Here is a 5,651-nt window from a genome sequence, read left to right on the forward strand (position 1 = left end):
GCCACATTATGCCACGTTTTGCGGTGTGGGAGGAAAAACCTATATACATATTCATTATATTAATAAATTGTATATTTAATTTGATATTTTAATAGCATCTTAATACATTAAGCCATGTTAAGTGTTTGTTTTTCTACAGGAGGAAAACGCTTAACGAGAGACTTTGTGCATTGCGTTCATATTCTGCTGTTCTGTGGCCACGGATTTGCGGGTCTTGTCTTTTTCTTGCAGGACCCTGTATGTTATAGTATAAAATTAGTTGTAATCTTTTATTTGTGTAAAATTTGTGTCGATTGCAAGTGATGTCGCAGGTGTCGGAGAGTGCAAGTGGCGATTGCAAGTGACTTCGTAATTTAGTTTCTTTTTTCTTGTCTTCACCACCTGGCTACTGTTGTAAAATGTTGAGAGATTCAAACAAAAAGTAATAAAAAATAGAACAAAATAAAAAATAAAGCCTGCAAGTGACGTCGCTAGCGGAAGCGCAAGTGTCTGAGAGTGCAAGTCTGAGAATGCACGTCTGAGAGTGCAAGTGCGAGGCTGCAGCCAGACCCTTCTCAGATGGTTCACCCAATTCGTTCAAAACGTGCATTAAGAAATGAAATGGTGCTGTGTGTTGCTCGGAGACGGAGACGAAGACGAAGACGAACAGTTCTGCTTTGTCTTTATATTTTCGTTGGCAAAATTGAGCACAACATTGTGTCTAAAATAAAACAATATTAACTTCTTACTGAACTGTTGTATAAGATCAGTATCACATTTGCACACGTGTGATATTGCACTTAACCTATTGTTCGTGTGATATTGCTGAACTATCTGATGTAAATATGAGACAAAAACTCAAACGGGCATTTTTGCCCCATATCTTGAATTTTAGGGACATCTAGGCTGCATCAAGCAGTGAGTTGTTGCCCTGCCTCATATTTGTCATCAATCAGCTGTATGAAATGTCAGATGACCCACATAGGTCTGGGGCGGGGCAAGTGCGTTAATAATTTTAACATGTTATTTTTTAATTTTATAATTAATTAATCTAATTAACGCGTTAAATTACCAGCCCTAATTATTACATATAACAATAAGCACTATGACACTACAAGAATCTTACAGTGCAGTGGCCTCCTTCTATCTTTGCTGGCACAAGCCGCTCTCTGAGCATCAACGGTAATAGATGGAACTGCTCTTGAGAACAGCTGGACACCAGCTGATTTAGCAGCCGTTCCTAGAAACGGCCGTGATGCAGAGAGATAGTGAATTGATGAAATGAGGAAGTCCATAGGGTGAGGTGCTGGGCTGAGTTCCTTTAAGATCTGCTGGCAAAAGCTTCGGTAGAACGCCATGTGGGATATTTTCTCCTGCCTGTCATTTTCAGAGATTGAGGCTATTTCTAGTTCACTCCTGATTATGACTGTTACCATTTAAACAGAAAATGACTGGCTCTGCCTACTTCCCTTGCACATCAGCACAGCCTGTATGGCTGGCTCCATGACAGAAGTGGCCTTCTCTAACAAATGAGTCAGAGTCTGATCCAGCTGTTTGTTCTTGCCGAGACTTGTGATCATTTATTTGCAAAGCGTGCTTAAAGTTACCAGATGGAGTTGTAGTGAGCAGAGATCCCCTACATCTACAGCCAGAACTCCTGCGGTGAGGTTACTTTCAACCATGAAGGAGGTAAACTTCTCCAGATTGAGGCACATGCTGCTCTTCCTGTCGATTATAAGCTGAATTAGGGACTGAATGAAGTCTTGAACTGACTGAAGGAAAGACAACCAGATCAGGCCATCCAGATCCTTGAAGAGCCCCTTGCTACTCCGAGAGAAGAGGGATGTCATAGCTGCCTCCAAGAGATTACTTCCATGAACAACTTTCAGGATCATTTGAGAGTTTTTAACTACAAGGAGAGATGCCATAACGCTAAAAAGCTCTTTGAGCAATCCAATAGATGCAGAGAGATCAATGCTTTCATCACACTGAACGCAAGAAGTCAGTGTGAAAAAGTTCTGAATAGTCTTCAGAGGACATTGCATTTCCATTCAGGATACTTGTGACTTTGAGTAGCTGCTGTAAGCGATCTACCTGTGTCTTAGATAGAGGTATGGAAGATCTCATTTTGACAGAGTCTAACATCTCCTGTCCAATGGCTTTCAGTCTCTTCATGTTTGTTTCTTCATGTTCAACTCCAACTATTTCCACACAAGGTTTCAAAAACGAAGGACTGATTAACTGAACATGTGATGAGCCAAGCAGTCCAAAAACTGCCTTGATGATGCACTTTATCACTGCAGAGAAAATCTCAGGGAGCTCACAAAGAACAAGACTCTTGAGTAATTGCCTGGATATTAAGGATACAGCGATCCCAGTGTTCTCCAAATTGCTTCCAGAGGCATCCAAACTCTGAAGCAAAGACTTCAATATGCATTCTGCAAAAACAGATGTGTCATTTGCTTCGAGATAAGGGGCAATTAATGGAAGGTTGGAGGTAACAAGAAACCAGTGGGCTGCCATATAAGTGTTGGCATTAACAGTACAAAATTGAAAGTCCCAGATCTGGTTGGTGTCAAGCATCATTGAAAGTTCTTGCCTGTTTAAAATAAACTGAGCCATTTTCTGCATCTTTGATGCATCTGATGTTTCAGTAGATGGCTTGAGCAAGTGTATCTTCAGCTTGTGGAGTGCAAGGAGATTCTGTAATAATTTACTAAGTAGACTGTCCATGTCCCTTAATGTCAGGGCTTTGTCCACTAAAGCGCCACTCTGTGAGGCAGCTGGTGATGCGTACTTAGAACAGTGAATCTGGAAGAGCGTATCCACCTCAGCCCAAGTATGAGTAAGCAGAAGGGTCACCTCTTGGACCTTCTCCATCCAAGGACCTTTAATGACAAGGTTCTGCTTCAACAGGTCTTCAATGACCTTCAACATCTCCATCATAAGATTCTGAGTCTTCTTCACGATTGGCACCGGGGTGCTGTTATCCAGGGTTTTGAAACGGAAGAGTACAGCGTAGAGGAGCAAACTCAAAGAAAACACTTTCAGCGCCAAATCCGATGTTTCATCTTTGATGTGGGGGAGAAGATAGCACTGCATCTTTTTTCAAATGAGCCAACAGATCTCAAGATTCTGGCTCGGAGGATTGTCTAGCAAACACTGACTCAGGGCCTTTTGTATCATTTCGGGCAACAACGGCGGTCTCAATTCATCTGCTGCAGGCCGACACACTACATCAAGTAGCTCTTCTATAAGTTTAGGCAGCTGTCAGAGTTTGGCATAAGTTTGCAAGACGGCAGACACAAGTGCTTCTCTAGCTTTCCTAACACGTACTTCCATATTGTCTGCATCAACCCACACAGCTGAAAGGAGCTCATCTAAATCTGGCTCCAGGATATGGTGATTCAGTGTGAGCAGAGCTCTGAGACAGCGGTACCAAGCTGGGATGCCCATCTGTGTATTGTTAAATAATAGGAGAACCAGTTTCCTGTATAAATTTAATTGCACCTCTCTGTGTTGAATTCTGTCCGCAGCCACATTATAAATATCACCAGCCAAACAGGAATTCAGAAGGTTCTCCAGAGCTAATAACGCAATACCCCAGTTCGATGCACTAAATTTCTCATCAATATCCAGTTCATCTGTGAACCCCAAAGCAGTAATGAGTTTAGCCATGAGGTGGAAGATTACTTCCTTGTTCTCTCCCCCTTTACAAAATGAATCTAGGGCAAATTTAAATAGCAGGGTGAGAGAGTTTGATTTAACAGCATAAAATAAAGCCTCTTCTTCTTCGTTAGCTCCTTGGACATTAAGTTTCAAAAGGACCATACTGACGGGGCCTTGCAAGCCCTTTCCCGCGTGGCTCTTTTTGGCCCCAGCTTTATCCTCCGATGGTAAAACGTCTTCTTTGTAGGAGAGCAAATGATCAGAGATGAAGAGCACTGACTGAAGAACAGCGTCCACTTTGCTCCGGATTTCCTTGCTCAGATGCTGACGAATCTTGACGTCATCCTTCTCAGTCCATACTCTAGTGTTCAGTAAGTGTCTGAGCAGGAGGAGAGGATGAAGAAGGTGTGCTGTTACCTACGAGAACACTTGGTTGGAGTTTGCCTGCCGTTTCTGCACTGTTAGGTAGGTGCTGAGAACAAAAAGGAGAACCTCAACGACTTTGAGAGAGAGAGAGGCTGCTCACACTTCTGCTGCCTGAGCTTGCAGCTGCATGCTGGACAAGCCACAGAGTCGACACAAGAGCTCCACAACTCATACTTAGCAGTGTAGGTCACAGAAAGCACTGGGGAGGTCAAGATGCCATGGCAACAGCTCAGAATTGTGTGGAAACTGACAGATTTGAGTCCTGAAGAACAGTCCAAAATCCTGTCATTGATAATCTAGGATAAAATAAAACAAATGATGAATCCAATGTTCATTTTCACATAGTTGTTTTTTTTTGTGACAAAAAAGTCCTTAAAATTTAGTCAATATTTCTACATGCCATATTCATTCATTTTAGTCAGTTTTACTCTGTAAAACTATTCAATATTCAAATATTCAAAAAATGTATGTTCATTTTTAATGTATCAACATTTAACAAAAACAACATTTAAAGACTGTCCTTGTTGTAAATAGTACATTAGAGTATTGTTATACATTATTGTGAAATCTTTTCGTTTTGGTTATTCTGTGTCTGTGTCTTAGTGCATTGTAATAAAAACGCATTAAAAACTTGACCTTCATTTTGACTTTATTCGGGTTATTTGAAACAACCATTCTAAATCTTTCATTTAAAAAAAGAGTTACCACATTGTTGTGGTAATATTTTTTTCTCATCATATTTTTATCAAAAGAACGTTTTAGATAAAAGTCTATAATAGTCATCAGGATATGCATTGTATTTGTTAAAGTTGACAAAAACAGAAAACCTTTACTAATATGCAAGTAATTTTGATGAAATTAACATAATAGACTAAATTAAAGAGACTTAGAAATGAGAATAAAACAAGCAGAAATTAATTATTATTTTAAAAAATAGTGATGCTATTATTATTATATTTAATCAGTACAAGTGAAATTTAATGTTTGAGTCCAAGTGAAATTCTTGCAAAACTGAAGTACTAGTAAATACCTGTGCTAGTGTGCGGCGAAGGCTAATGGTTTTTCCCTGACTCAGCACATTATGAAGCTTCCTGCTGTGAAGAATATCATCAAGGTAGGCCCATAAACCCTCCGCCACCTCTGAGGGTACGTCCACTTTCTTATTGTAAAAACAAGTGAGGGCATGACTTGTCCAGTCAAACAGAACCTTTGTTAGGGAAAGAGGCATCAATGTTTGAAAAACATACATTTAAAAATATTACAATACATTTGCTACATACTGTATATCAAGTTAAAAAGTAAACTTTTATACTCTCAAAAATATGCAGACTGAGTCTATATTTCAATCAGATACATTACCTGCTCTTTATTAGGAAGAAAGCACTGTGTTGATATCCATGAAAATCGAGCAAGTTTCAGTTTTTCTGGCCAGGGTGTGCGAGGGCTTTTCAGTTTCAGATGGATGCCAGAGTAAATCAAGAGGGTCTAGCTGCAGCCTTGCACTTGCACTCTCAGACGTGCATTCTCAGACTTGCATTCTCAGACACTTGCGCTTCCGCTAGCGACGTCACTTGCAG

The 5,651-nt window shown here is 40.3% G+C and overlaps 1 pseudogene; it reads right to left on the bottom strand.

Moving 5' to 3' along the window:
• The window catches only part of LOC107676557 (unhealthy ribosome biogenesis protein 2 homolog), a 17,573-nt pseudogene that overhangs the window by 10,954 nt on the left and 968 nt on the right, over positions 1 to 5,651 (bottom strand).

The sequence above is a fragment of the Sinocyclocheilus anshuiensis genome, unplaced genomic scaffold, assembly GCF_001515605.1.
Source record: "Sinocyclocheilus anshuiensis isolate Anshui unplaced genomic scaffold, SAMN03320099.WGS_v1.1 scaffold204, whole genome shotgun sequence".
NCBI lineage: Eukaryota > Metazoa > Chordata > Actinopteri > Cypriniformes > Cyprinidae > Sinocyclocheilus > Sinocyclocheilus anshuiensis.